Consider the following 15,078-nt stretch of genomic DNA (forward strand, 5'->3'; position numbering starts at 1 on the left):
TAAAAGTTTTTCGTACCCATGGCTCGAAGAGATGATCCTGAAAGATTAAAATTGGTTTTGGCTCATAAGTTTACTGAAAATATTATTTGGCAAGTTACAATTAAGACTATGCAGGGTTTGCAGAAATCGCTCTCAATAGATAACGAACAACGATAAAAGAGATACAAATCCTCTTCGAATCATAATAAGCCATGAAAACAAAACAAGTTGAAAAAAACTGATTCGAGGGGGTTTGATAAAACGCTTTGTTCTCGTTCATTTTATGTTGGGGACCATATTTTTTCGCACAGCTGTGTAAAAGAAGTTGAATTGCATCATCCGAACTGGTCCGCGACGTTAGGCATAAGTACGCTAGACGTTTGGTTTAACGGACCATAGGCATAATGTACGTTAGGCATAATGAACGCATAATTCTGCTTTCTTTATGTCATGGGCTGTTCTTTGGGTCATATTATGCCTAACGTACATCATGCCTATCGTCCGTTATGCCTAACGTCCTTATGCCTAACGGGGTATACCCTATCAGAACAGGTGCCCCCCGCAATTCGGGCTTCTTAAAAGAATTTTATCATGGGTTGTAGTTCCTCGAATCAATTCATTATCGTAACAGCTACCGAAAAACGTCTCTCACGGTATGCTACCTATCGAGAGTGTATACAGACATGATAAGTGAGATATTTTCTCATTCTCCTTTGGATTCAAACCCTGAAACTATGAGCTCGAAGCGACATCCTTTCTACTGCAGGACTGCCTGGAATGAGCCACCAGTTGGCTCCGCAGGGATGTAGACTGTATCTCTGCCCTTCGACTGTAGGGTTTTCAAGCAATGAGAATAGATAGAAGGTGAGGAAGAAGACCAAATGCAAGTGTATTAGTGGATGATAAAAAATGTAAACAGCAAATGGTGACGTACATATTTGCACGGCTTCTTATGGGAGCTCGTTCGAATGTAGTAGTGAAAGGTTTTTCGCCATACACGAAAGGCACGCACACAGTATATGGATTTCCATACCTTAGTATTTATTTTCATTGGTTTTCAAGTTCGTATGATAGCGACTGAAGGAGAAAATTATTTAACTCTTATAGCCTTGAAAAAGGCTGTTTGTTTTGGCTTAATCCAAATAATAAGAAAGCGATCTTTCCAAATAACGATGAATTTCGCGTGATAGTATAAAAAGACTGAATGCACTTTTCTCTTATACTTAATTTTGAATCATCTCTGCTTCCCAATAGGTCAGCCAATCAGTGAACATCTTGTATTCCGTTCATCATCAATGCGTTCGTGATGGGCTTCTTCGTTTTTTACTCTTGCTTGCTGCTGGCGTCTATTTTTTAACGGTCAAGTCCTACGTCCACTTCGCGGTTATGTCATTAGACATTACCCACTGTTCGCGTTGAAATTATTTATTAGAAAAAATCCTAATAATCTGCTCTTCGCGTATAAAATTTTATCTCAGAATATTGGATTTGGCACCCAAGTACAATATCTAACGCGAAGAGTATTGAAAACTTTGATATTGAACTTCTTTTTGCCTTTCTCGTACAACTAAGTTGTACCGAAAGGCTATCATTTCACTCCGAAAACTCCTCTGAGACCCATAGTATTATATATCAATCGACTCAGCTCAACGAGCTGAGTACATGTCTGTCTGTCCGTGTGTATGTGTGTGTGTATGTGTGTGCACAAAAGCTTTAAAAAAACATTAGACAACTTTTTGTATAGTAATCCTTAACCGATTTTCTCGCAACAAGTTTCATTCGACAGGGGACAAAGCCTTGTTGATCACTATTGAATTTTATAACGATCGCACATTGCGTTTCAAAGTTATGAAGAAAATGGTACATCGGACCATATAAACCCCATATAAGGTTGGTGTCTTAACTAAATGCGAGAAAGGCATCACCAACGCTAGGTGGATTAATCTGTTTTTTTTTTTCTAAATTTTTGTTTACCACGTACATACTTTGCAAGATTCGGATGATATTACTTTGGTATGAGCGATACACTGAGTGAAATAAAAATTGCACCACCATGTATAATATGGTAATTTTTTATAATATTTCCTGAAATCATGAACAGACGAAGGTAATTTGAGTTTAGAATGTAAGCACATTCTGTTTCGCAACTTGACAGTGAATAGCATTGATATTAATGCGGACCATTTACATTTAAGCTAAACAATTCATGAAAAAAGGTGCGAAATAGAAAGAGCACCACTTTAGGTTTTTATCAATGGTTGGTAATATTTTAGCAATCTTAGAGTCTTAGAATACATGATAAAGTAATTTGTGATAACAATACGAGTCATTCTCTGGAATTACTCCAAAAAATCGTTAATTATTCTATGGACAGAATCATTTTGCGAGTTTTCGGCTCGAAATGCTTTCATCATTCACGTTTACAAAATTTCATCTTATTTATATTATCGAATCGTTTACCTTTCATTTTATAAAAGTAACGGGCAAGAATAAACTAAAGGATTTCTCAGATTTAAGGACCCGGAGAACAGGATAATCTCTAATCTACATTATCAAGCTGGAAAGTTAGTTATGGGCCCATGAATGACTCTCCGTGTTTGATTAAGCTTATCTCTAGCTCTTCGATATGCTCATCTGACTGAATCTATTTTTTAGATTTTCTCTAACAATTATTGTTGTCGTTGCCAGTCCATCTCATCGTAAGTCCATTGTGTCCGATTGTCCCTGTCGAGCATCCAATGATCGTTGCATTATTCGGTTCTCATTTATCCGGGTGCGTTGGTGGAATGCCTCCGAGAAGAACAATTTGTCAATCGTCATCAGACAGTCATGAAGGTAAAACGGCAAGGCTGCAAGAATTTTTCCGGAAGTTCCTCCAGGAATTGCTTCGAAAGTTCCTCCAAGAATTCCTCCCAAAGTTGCTCCAGAAGTTCCTCCAAGGATTCCTCGGAAGTTCCTTCAGGAATTATCCCGGAAGTTCCTTCAGGAATTCCTCCGGAAATTCCTCTGGAAGTTCCTCCGAAAATTCCTAAAAAAGTTCTTCCGGAAATCCCTCTGGAAGTTCCTCCAGGAATTTCTCAGGAGGTTTATCCAGGAATTCCTCCAGAAGTTCCTTCTGAAATTCCTCCGGAGGTTCTCCAGGAATCACTACAGAAGTTCCTCCAGGAATTCTACCGGAAGTTTTCCCAGGAATTCCTCTGAAAGTTCCTCCAGGATTTCTCTCCAGGAATACCTCGGGAAGTTCCTCTAGGAATACCTCCGGAAGTTCCTACAGAAATTCCTTCGGAAGTTCCTCCAGGAATTTATCTGAAAGTTCCTACACGAGTTTCCTTAAGGAATTCCTCCGGAAGTTCGTTCAGATTTGTTTCCGAAAGTTCATCCCGAAATTCCTCCGAAGTTCGTCCGCAAATTGCTGCGGAAATTTTTCAGGGAAATCTTTCAGAAGAAAAATCTGAACTCCGCCAGAAATTCCGGTAAAAGCAGCTCAATATATTCACATGAAAATTCCAATCCATTTTCATAAATTACTTCGAGAACTCTCCTTAAATTCCTTTCGAAATCCAATGAAATACTGACCTCTCATCCAGCTCCCGGAAATTCCCCCAGGTATTTTCCCCAAAATTCCTCCAAGAATTCTGCTCGAATATTGTTTGGAAATTCTTTAGAAGTTTCTTCAGGCAAATTTCTCCAGAAAGTCTACCGGATTCTGCAAAAAAAATCGTAAATTTCTACAAAAGAATTTCCGGAAATTCCTCTGATAATCCTTTTAAATAAAGTTTTAGTTTATTGTTTATTGTAGAATAAATAAACAGGCTTCTCTAGCCCCAATGATAATATTAATAATAGATCTATGATGTGTTGCATATTTTTACATCTAGAATCCTCATTAAAACTACCTGGCGAAAAAGGATTGGAATCTTTGTGGTAGTGTTTAACGTGACATGTTATGATCGAAGAGTGATAGAACACTGTTGAATGTTCTCATAATTCTAATAACTGCTCCATTCATTCCGTAATTCGTAATTCATTACGTAATTTTTAGAGCACGAGATTGCACGTTGATAATGATCTGCTTCAGGATGGCCGGACAGTCTATTATGGCGCCCATCACGTCAGCGATAAACATCACTTTCGCAGTGTCTCTTCGTGAAGAGAGAGGCTCCAGGTGAATAAGTTGGCATCGGTGTTTGTAGCTGGGTAGGCAATAAAGATCTCGCCATGGTAATCGCCGTAGAACAAATCTTAGGAACCGTCGCTGAACAGATTCCAATCTTTCGGTACCATTCGTGTAGTAAGGATTCCAGGCGAACAGTACTCCAGGGTTGATAGAACAAGTGAAGAGTAGAGCGGCTTCCGACAATATACAATCGCCTCTCTACATCTCGATATTGAAGGGACCATCGAGATAGGGAGAGATCGAGGAGTGGGAGGAAAATTGAAATGGGTACTAGATCCAAAATAGCTCGTTACCATGAAAAACGACGACAAAACAAATGTCGTTTCTTGTTGTTGACGGTTTATTATTTATTTATTTAACAATCGTAGCAGCATAAGGAATATTCCTTTTAAGGCGCTACATCTAGAAAAAAAATGATGAGAAATTGTCCAAAGATGGTCTAGTACAGCGGTTCTCAACCTGGGGTACATGTATCCCTGTGGGTACCTTCGCCGAACCCAGGGGGTACCTCGAACGAAATGCTTAATGGCGGATGAATTACAATTTCAATCAAAAAATATTGATAAAGTTTTGACAATTTTGTATTTTATTTTTATTTTTAAACTTTGTCTTGTACATAATATGCATAACGATCAGTAGATCATGGCATATTGAATCCTGACCTCCATAACCAGTACAATGCACAGTGTGCAAATTCGAGCCAAAAAACGGACGCAATTCAACCACGGTATGTACATATCTGGAGATTACCTTTAAAAAATCACAAAAATCCAAAGAATCTGATGGTGCCGACCCCTTTGCCGTTAGAATACTGGAAGTGTCCTATTTTGTCCAACTTCCCCTACAAATAGAGGATTTTGCTAATGCATATGTTCACATCAATCGAAAAGACAGGGAAAACCTTGACTTGTGTTATGGAAATATCATAATAGGCCTCCCATATATTTTTGAACACAGATAAGTGTCTCATTTTGTCTAATACCCTCTATAAAATGCTTCAGATGATACACATTTAAGATTCGAGGAGATCATCAAATGAGTTACTGTAAGTTATGGAATTCAGGACGATGAAATAGTGTTATCCTCGGACAATTCACTGGGAATCTGTTTAGTGTCTGTTTTTGTCTGATGCCCCCTATAATTTAAAAATATTTTCAAAAGTATAACATCAAATCAATTTTCATTTTAGGAAAATGTACTAAGATCCTTGAAGACTTTTGTAGGCATATCAAAAGGCTATTCCTTTTTTGTAGGGTCCCTTCAGTGTCTCATTTTGTCCAATATCCCTTATACGTTGAACCTTTTTTTTTCAATTTTTCAGAACACACAAATTGAAAGCTCGAGAAAATTTTGTGAAAATCGGCGAATTATCTGGACAAAGAAATGTGACTTTTCCTAGGGGGTTGAATAGTGTCTGCTTTTGTCAAATATCCCCTATAGTTAAATGAAATTTTAAAATCAGATAGAGCAAATCAATTAATAACTATGAAAATTATATTAGCATCCTTGCTTACTTAGTGGACATATTAAAGAGAGTTTTTTTTCTTTTTTAGAGTGCATCGTCCAATGTCTCATTCATGTCTCATTCATTCGATGATCTTCACAAAATTTTCTCGAGCTTTCAATTTGTGTGTTCTGAAAAATTGAAAAAAAAGGTTCAACGTATAAGGGATATTGGACAAAATGAGACACTGAAGGGACCCTGCAAAAAAGGAATAGCCTTTTGATATGCCTACAATAGTCTTCAAGGATCTTAGTACATTTTCCTAAAATGAAAATTGATTTGATGTTATACTTTTGAAAATATTTTTTAATTATAGGGGGCATCAGACAAAAACAGACACTAAACATATTCCCAGTGAATTGTCTGAGGATAACACTATTTCATCGTCCTGAATTCCATAACTGACAGTAACTCATTTGATGATCTCCTCGAATCTTAAATGTGTATCATCTGAAGCATTTTATAGGGGGTATTAGACAAAATGAGACACTTATCCGTGTTCAACAATATATGGGAGGCCTATTATGATATTTCCATAACACAAGTCAAGGTTTTCCCTGTCTTTTCGATTGATGTGAACATATGCATTAGCAAAATCCTCTATTTGTAGGGGAAATTGGACAAAATAGGACACTTCCAGTATTCTAACGGCAAAGGGGTCGGTACCATCAGATTCTTTGGATTTTTGTGATTTTTTAAAGGTAATCTCCAGATATGTACATACCGTGGTTGAATTGCGTCCGTTTTTTGGCTCGAATTTGCACACTGTGCAATGGATGAAGGGTTGTGAGACAAAAACATCAAAAGGGCAAAACCTAGAATGAACAAATTTTAAAAGTCTTCTATGAAATCTACCAGGCTAAAACAGAATGTAATCTAGAGTCTACAAATTTGAAAGCCTCCATTTGGGAGACATGAAAACTTTTTCACGAAAAGCTCAGTTGCTTCGTTGCAAGAGAATTGGAAGAATGCTTCTACGCTTATCGGAAGCATCCTTCCAAGCAGCTCGGAAGCCTCCTTTCAAGTGACCCGGAAGCCTCATTTTAAGAGGTTCGAAAACTTTCTTTTAAGAGGCCTGGAAGCCAAGCTTTTTTCTATAATTTTTGTTTCTGCTTTTTTTTTTCAAAAGGCTCGAGGCCTTCTTTCAAAAGGCTCGAAGCCTTCCGGAATCCTTCCATAAAATGGCTCGTAAGGTCTCTAAAAGCCCCCCCCCTCCTTTCAAGAGGCTCGGAAGCCTCCTTTCAAGAGGCTCGGAAGCTTCCTTTCCAGAGGCTCGGAAGCCTCCTTTCAAGAGGCTCGGAAGTCATCTTTCAAAAGGTTTGGAAGCCTCCTTTTAAGAGGCTCGGAATCCTCATTTCAAGAGGCTCGGAAGCCTCCTTTCAAGAGGCTCGAAAGCCTCCTTTCAAGAGGCTCGAAAGCCTCCTTTCAAGAGGCCTCAGCCTCCTTTCAAGAGGCTCAGAAGCCTCCTTTCAAGAGGCCTCAGAAGCCTCCTTCAAGAGGCTCGGAAGCCTCCTTTTAAGAGGCTCGGAAGCCTCCTTCTATGAGGCTCGGAAGCCTCCTTTCAAGAGGCTCGGAAGCCTCCTTTCAAGAGGCTCGAAAGCCTCCTTTCAAGAGGCTCGGAAGCCTCCTTCTAAGAGGCTCGGAAGCCTCCTTTCAAGAGACTCGGAAGCCATCTTTCAAGAGGCTCGGAAGCCTTATTTCAAGAGGCTCGGAAGCCTCCTTTCAAGAGGCTCGGAAGCCTCTTTTCAAGAGGTTCGGAAGCCTCCTTTCAAGAGGCTCGAAAACCTCCTTTCAAGAGGCTCGAAAGCCTCATTCCAAGAGGCTCGGAAGCCTACTTTCAAAACGCTCGGAAGCCTCCCTTGATGGGGTAGAAGCCTTCTTTCGAGAAGCTCGGAACCCTCTCTTCAAGGGGCTCGGAATTCTTTTTTCAAGAGGCTTGGAAGCATGCCTTAAAGCAGCTCAGAGGCTTCTTTTCAAGATGCTCGGACGCCTCCTTCAAGTGACTCGAAAGTTACCTTTCAAGAGACTCGGAAGCCTATCTTCAAGAGGCTTGGAAGGTTCTCTTGGAAGAGGCGCGGATTCCTACTTCCAAAAGGCTCGGAAGCCTTCAATAGTCAAAACAGTCCCTACAGTCAGTCCCTCGATGTAAGAACTTAATTTTAATTGGGAAGATTAAAAAAATGAAAATTTCTGAAAAGTTTATGGAGAGCCACATATTCCGTTAGTTTTTCAGGTCTATTTTTCATATACTTGAAGAGTAACGATTATTTTTATTTACAGCAAAAAATCATAGGGGGTACCTAAATTAATGTAAAAGTTCGAAGGGGTACCTCTCATGAAAAAGGTTGAGAACCGCTGATCTAGAATGCTATCAGAAATCAAAAAGCGGAGTGTTCCTTGATTCCAATCTTGAAAAAAAAAGCATGAGGAGAGGAAGGAAGTGTTGACATGATACTTACTTAACGAGAGTTCACCGACTTAGCGACACCCTCATAAGTACCACGGAGTTGGATAATGAGGAAGGTATTCGTTGGGTCAGGATTTGCCTGTAGCTGGCAATGTAACCGTGGTAGATCTTACTCCGTAACACACCACGTAAAGGTGTCTACCCAGCGTTACGGGTCCCCTGCTAGGTACTCGGTTTTTTTTCTTGAAGAACACAGGATTGCAGGAAGCTTTGCCGCAAGATTAACTTCGTCAGGGTTTACAATTTCATTCGAAAAAACCTCGGAGAATTTTGAACGGAATAATTTACAGAGATATGAGGATGAAGAACCAGTTTCCCCGCCGAACATCATTGATGATGGTAGTCCGGATACATTACGTTGCATTAGTAAGCGTTTTTTGCTCCTACATCCGACTCATCGGAATGTCGGAGCAAAAACGTATTTGATACTTATTAAAACTGCTATCGCCGAAAGATTTCAATCTTCTTCACTTCACTTCAAGTTCCATTTATCACCTAGGTCCTAGAGAACGGAAAACAAGTTGATGCCATTTACACTGGTTTGAAGACAGCCTTCAACAAAATCGACCATCTTATTTTGCAAGCTGGCTAAGCTTGGTGCGTCGAACGCAATGATGGAGTGGTTGGAGTCATACCTCTGCAGCAGAAGACTTTGCGTCAAGATAGGATCGCATTCCTCCACCTGGTTTACCAATTTTTCGGGTGTACATCCAGGGAGTAATCTTGCACCACTTCTTTTCATGATCTATTTCAACGATGTAGCTGCTCTGCTAGGCATTGGATGCAGACTTTTATATGCTGATGATCTCAAGATTTATGTTGTCGTTGGAAGTCTAGCCGACTGTGAACGACTGCAATCCTTGTTGAACGCTTTCGTCCGTTGGTGCGAAGTAAATCGCATGTCGCTCAGCATCAATAAGTGCTTCGTGATAACCTTCCATCGCTCTGCTGCTACTTTTAAAATGGATTACAAAATTGGCGAAACAAATATTCAGAGGGTCAGTCAAATAAAAGATTTGGGTGTCCTGCTTCTTTCAATCGTTCACAGAGAATCAATTTTTCTTGCATGCGCTTGCGAAACAAGCGACAAAGGAGAATCAACGACAAAGTTTTGTTTTTGTGGTTTTTGTCGGAGATAATAATGACAAAGATCCGAACATTTTTGTCAGCAACAAAAAAGAAGACAATTTTGTTGCTAACTTTTTATCCCGTTATTTTGCATTATCTCTACGGCAAATTCCGGTTTTATGCTATCGTAGTTTCTGCTTTTATGGAAATATTTGAGAATCTAACACTGATTACAAAAAATAGCATCGTATTCTCGGAAATATCAGAGCATGCAAGGCAAATGATTCTTGTCATATTGTGTTCGGCTTCTGATAAAGGCTTGTTGCGAGGTGCGTTTGTCAGTAACAAACTCTGTTGATGACAAAGGGTATATTGTTAGGCGTTGCTCGAATATTGATTCCCTGCGTGCAAATCGTCAGCTGGGGTTTATCATGAGGACAACACAAGCAGTGGCGTTTCCCTAACCTCAATCTACCTGCGCACTGGACTTAAATTCAAGGAATTTTCGTGCGAAAATGTATAGAATAACTAGATTTTGATTAGTTTAAACGACTCTGATAATTTTATTTTCCATTTGGGCTGTAGAAATATCAAAATTTTCATTTTTTGTATCAGTGTACAGGTAAAAAGTGAGGTTACGCGACGCCACTGAACACAAGATTTCACCGATATTCGCTGTCTTCGTCTGTTGTGTGGTGTCAATATCAAGCGAGCTGCATTGGCAGGCTGGAACGAATTCAAAAAGATTTGTACGATACGCTCTACGTCTGCTTCCATGTAGGGACCGTGTGAATCTTCCACCATACACTTCGTCAAGTTATCGCCCAGAAAACACTTATTTTTCCGATAAATTCCTTCAGGAGTTCCCCAGAACATCCTTAAAAATTTATCCTGGTGATTCTCTCATTTTTTCTTCCACGAGTACCCTTAGGAGTTCTCCCAAAAAATCATCAAAGAATTTCCGTGAAATTCACTCTAAGAATTCTTCCTAAACTGATTACCCTGGTAGTTCCCCAAAAAAATTTCAAGGTATTCCACAGAAAATTTTATGGAAGGCCGGGATATTCTTCTTTTACAAGAATTCACGATGAACTTTGTGTAGAAAAATCCGAAGGAGATCCTGAAAGGAACAGTGGAAGGGTGTTTTTTTCGACTGGATAAGATGTAATACTGGGAAGTTGGCTTTCTCAGTCTGGAAAATCAGGCCGTTGCAGTTGTTATATGTTAGCAAACAAACCGAATTTGAAATCATTTTTCCAAAAAAATACAAAAAGCGAGCATGAAAAGCACCCTTTTCACCACTAATCGAACGTGGTTTACAATCATTAAAGATAGACGGCAGACTACTACTTATTGTCATTGTAAAATCCCACACAACACATATAATATATCAGACCAATCCAAGAAACCAACCGTTTATAAAAATACTGGTTCCTATTCTACACAACCTACATTATTATTATTATTTGGTCAATTTAACTGTTGTGACTACTGACAGTACCCCTCAAATAGCCCCCAAGTGAAAACAATAATGCATGATGCTAAAACGCAACAGTCCAAGAGCCCCGTCCATCGACGAACCAACTGGGCAGTGGGCACTTCCATAGAAGGAAAACTTTCAAACTTTGGATGGCGAAAACTGCCACCATCGTCGTCGGACCGCTCGCCATGGACAAGATGTGGAAAACAAATCGAAAGAAACCGCAGTGGTTTGTAACCTTGATGGGTTTTTTTTCCTTTGCCTTCTATTTGTACATAGTTTTGCACTGACTGCGAATCCAGCGAGCGTATTGTTGGCAAGTTGCTGCCAAGCTACACTTTTTTTTTCGTGGATGACTAAACCATGCGATGGACGACGATGACGACGGCCACCATCGGACGGTCGATACCGGGTGGTTGTTGGTAGCATGCAATTTAAGGGTGTTGGCTGACTTGACTGTCGTGTGTTGATGCGCTTGATTGCAGTGACTTAATATGGAATAGAATGCAACGGTTTTGAAACGAGGCATTTTTTGTTGTTGCAAAACTTAGCTATGTTTATTTAGCAAGAATTGGTTTGGAAATGGTGGAAATAAATGACGCTGTTGCCACAATAAAAACGAAAGACTCAAACGTCCTCATCTTGAACACTCTAGCCCTTACATCGACTGTCTCCATGGACTCGTACGTAATCCTTGCATTCCTTGTTTCTGTGCAGTGGATTCTGGTTTGGCATAAGTTGAGTCACACGAAAAGTCACACCAATACATAGCGGAGCATGCATGAGAAACATTCGCCTCGTCTGCTACACCATTTAATTCTCATACGGGGTTGCCAAACGTAAAACGAAAAAAAAAAATACATTCGACCAAGTACAAGTGAATTAAACGATTTCGTTATAAGAATATGAAATTAAAATAATTAGGGAAATTTGTTGAATATGTATAGATATAGAAAGTGTATTATATTGAATCTTCTTCTTCATTGGCATTACATCCCCACTGGGCCATTGCCGCCTAGCAGCACTATTCAGCACATCGACAGTTATTAGCTGCGAGGTTTCTAAGTAAAGTTACCATTTTTTGCATTCGCATATCATAAGGCCAACACGAAAATACTTTTATGTCCAGAAAAGTGGAGACAATTTCCAACCCGAAAATTTCCTAGACCTGCAATCGAACCCAGCCACCCTCAGCATGGACTTGCTTTGTAGCCGCGCATTTTACAACACTGCTAAGGAGGACCCTATTTTATTGACTCAGAGTAAACTGTAAAAACTAGACAAAAACGAACTTTGCTAAAAAGCTGTTTAAAGTATCTGATTCTAATAACCATTAAGAAATAAAACAGACTTGAAATTTTGATTTGAATTCAAAACTGCTGATTATTATTGACATTAAAATTTTGCGTATAACACTCAATTAGTGTGTTAATAATACAGAATGCGAAAAATGAATATAAGCGAAATATCAACTATAAACATTTGGAAGTAAACCAAATTAATAGTAGGGTTACTGCTCCTGGACTTCATCTCATAGCTCCGATATTCATCCCACGAAAAACAAGGAAATGAAAAGGTAAATAATTGATTTGTTTCTCATTTTTGTGATTTTTTCAGCAGTGAGCAAGCATGTTAGCAAAAAGAAGCGACGAAGTTAGTGCCATATTTCTTTGTTTCGCGATGAGATGAATATATGTTCAGTGAGATGAAAAACGGAGCTGTTCCTTTATATAAAAACTATGAAAAATTGTATCTAATTACTACGATTAACTCATTAAATAATAGCTGAGCAGGTGTTCATTTGTCGATATTAACTCAAGTGATAGTTGAATTGCTCGGTTGCCATTTATTCTGTTTGTTTGAGGAATGTCTCCGAGAAGAACAATTTGTCAGCCGTCATCAGGCGACAGTGACTGGGGAAAATCGCCCCGAAATGCTACCGTAACGGGCTGTGGTTCCGAGAACTGACGAAGTATACTGCCGTGAATCGCATATCTGTCCCATCTTTGCTGGGTTTCCTATGCATATGGGACAAATATGCGATTCACGGCAGTATAAGAGGGATGAGAATTGAACACATTGTCATCCGCTTATAAGGCGAACAAACAGCGGGGTGGAAAGTAATATTTTGGTAAAATTTGAATAGTCATAGGCATAAAAAAAGCTTTGGTTCAAGAACTTTGCGGCTATATATTGTTACATATTAGTTTCTACATTAATCATAATGAACATCAATAAACTTCTATATAATATGTATAAAACAAAAAACTAATGCAAAACGTTTGATTTTTTCAAAACTAAGTTTTTGTTACTTTAATCAATTTGCTTCTGATCCCTTATTCACTTATGCAACAAAATGCAAATTGATTATTTCATCAGTAAGGGAAGATCCATTAATTACGTAACGCAAAAATTGGGCATTTTCAACCCCCTCCCCCTATGTCACACTTTTTGTATGAAACATTTAAAAGTTTTGTATGAATCGTCACACTTTGCTCAACGCTCCCTAAATTTATTTAGTAACAAGATGCATACTGCCCCTGTAAGCATCACTGTACGTGGTTATGCTCTTATCTACAGCACACACTATAATATTATTGATAGTTGAATTGTAAAGCGATCTCATAAACCATCAATTTATACGAAACATAAAATGTTCCGCAGATAAATGTCATTGAGATAAAAGGTAATCCCTTTGTCCTCGCATTTTACAGTACTTTGATGATAGTTGTTACTATATCAATTATTACATTTAATATGAATATATCCTTTATGTTATATCCAGGATGGCATCCCTGTTCTTACCGTTCTCCCTTGATGACGATGCACGGATTCGTTTCTGTAGTTAAGGGAACATACATAGAAGCATTAAAATCGCCCACCAAAAATCATCTGTAGTCATAAAAATGTTAGGATGGTTATGTACTCTAGCCTTTTCTTATCCTTTTGAATCAATGACTCAATAACATCCATTATGATAAAAAAAATCATCAATCACATCTTATCACCCACAAACTGATTGAACTTGATTCAACATTTTCATTATGATCTTGATCGACGACGTAGCTTTTCCCAACAGGTCAGAGGTTTGTCCACATCGCAGAAGCATCTGTCAAGCGAAGCATAATAAACAAGAACTAACAACAACGAAGCCCGTCACTGTCACACAAACACAAGCACGCAAAAAGCGACGTCGACGACGGCAGAACACGGAAGCAGAGCCCGCCGCTGTCCCCTTGCCCAATTGACGACGACAACGATGATGACGATGATGATGAGCAAGGCGGACGGGCGAGGCAACAGCAGACGACTCTCCCTCCAGCCAGAAGAAAAAGGAAGAAAAATCCTGATCCGAGGGGCATGCGAAAAAATCCATCTGTACTTTTCAGCGTCAATTTCCGACACCAATCGGTACCGCTCAGTGAGGAATTTACACGCAAAACATCACTGCATCCGTACACTGCACTATTCAGCACTATTTATCAGCAGAAATGCACAAACCGATCGTAAAAATCCCGAAAACAGCGCCCGACGGTTGTTCCTTCTTCTTTCCTGACTGCGGTTGAAGAACACTTTTTTCCCTACAATGAATATGACGCGGAGACTACGGTCACACACGATACCGCTTGATTTGTAGCTCACGACCAGACTGACGAGGCGACATCGTTTTGGTTCGGGCCGGGCTCCAGTCCAATCTGGAGAAAAAGATGGTCCTTTCTTCTTCACACAAACAGACCGCTAGCGAGAGGTTTTTCAAATCATTCATGCTCTTCGCCCGCGACGCCAGGAATGTGTGCGTGCCAGTTGTTGGTCTAAAAGTCGCCGTCGCATCGGTGGCGTCCCGCTCCTACACTAGTTGACAGCTGGTGCTTTATTTGGATTGCGGGGATTGCGGGTTTCAACAGAGCTGTGCCTACATTCGGGGGCTCCCCGACCGCTGATGGGTGAGGACTTTTAGTACAGAAGCACGCGCGAACTGCTTGAAGTGTCGGTTTATGCAAGATCAATCACGTGGTACATTGAATCACATCAGGAAACAGATCAGAACAGATGTTTACGATTAAGGCACATGGTTCAAACTGTTATGTAAAACTTTCAAAGAGCAATACACAATGGTCTGACCTAGAACAAAGATTGGTCAAAACCGCGAATTAGCTGACTTACTTTGCCAACACATATTCTACTGTTTTCTACTTTGGCACCTCTTTGGTATTTTTATCAGATTGTTTCGCAACAAAGACAATCTCTTTTCTCACTTGATTGCCTTTGGGCTTCGTGGCCGTGCGGATAGCGATGTCAGTCGTATAGACGCATGTATTATGCCTAGGTATTATGGAGTGTGGGTTCGATTCCCGTCCCGGTACCCGAGCAGGAGAAATTACCTCAATGATACCTCATTATGT

General features: G+C 39.7%; 1 protein-coding gene across 6 annotated transcripts in view; it reads right to left on the reverse strand.

The window, feature by feature from the left end:
* The window catches only part of LOC134218180 (septin-7), a 172,271-nt gene extending 157,955 nt beyond the window's left edge, over window positions 1-14,316 (reverse strand). Inside the window, exons 1-2 of one of the 6 annotated variants that reach the window (XM_062697089.1) lie at window positions 14,261-14,283; window positions 13,481-13,514 (exon numbers count right to left, since the gene is read on the reverse strand). The gene's annotated coding sequence lies outside the window, so the exon portion shown is untranslated. Of the gene's footprint in view, window positions 1-16; window positions 38-13,480; window positions 13,515-14,109 lie in introns of all 6 variants that reach the window. The other 5 variants (XM_062697087.1, XM_062697079.1, XM_062697088.1 and 2 more) reach the window with 5 other exon arrangements.
* Window positions 14,317-15,078: the final 762 nt, after the last annotated feature.

Source organism: Armigeres subalbatus, chromosome 2 (assembly GCF_024139115.2).
Source record: "Armigeres subalbatus isolate Guangzhou_Male chromosome 2, GZ_Asu_2, whole genome shotgun sequence".
Taxonomy (NCBI): domain Eukaryota; kingdom Metazoa; phylum Arthropoda; class Insecta; order Diptera; family Culicidae; genus Armigeres; species Armigeres subalbatus.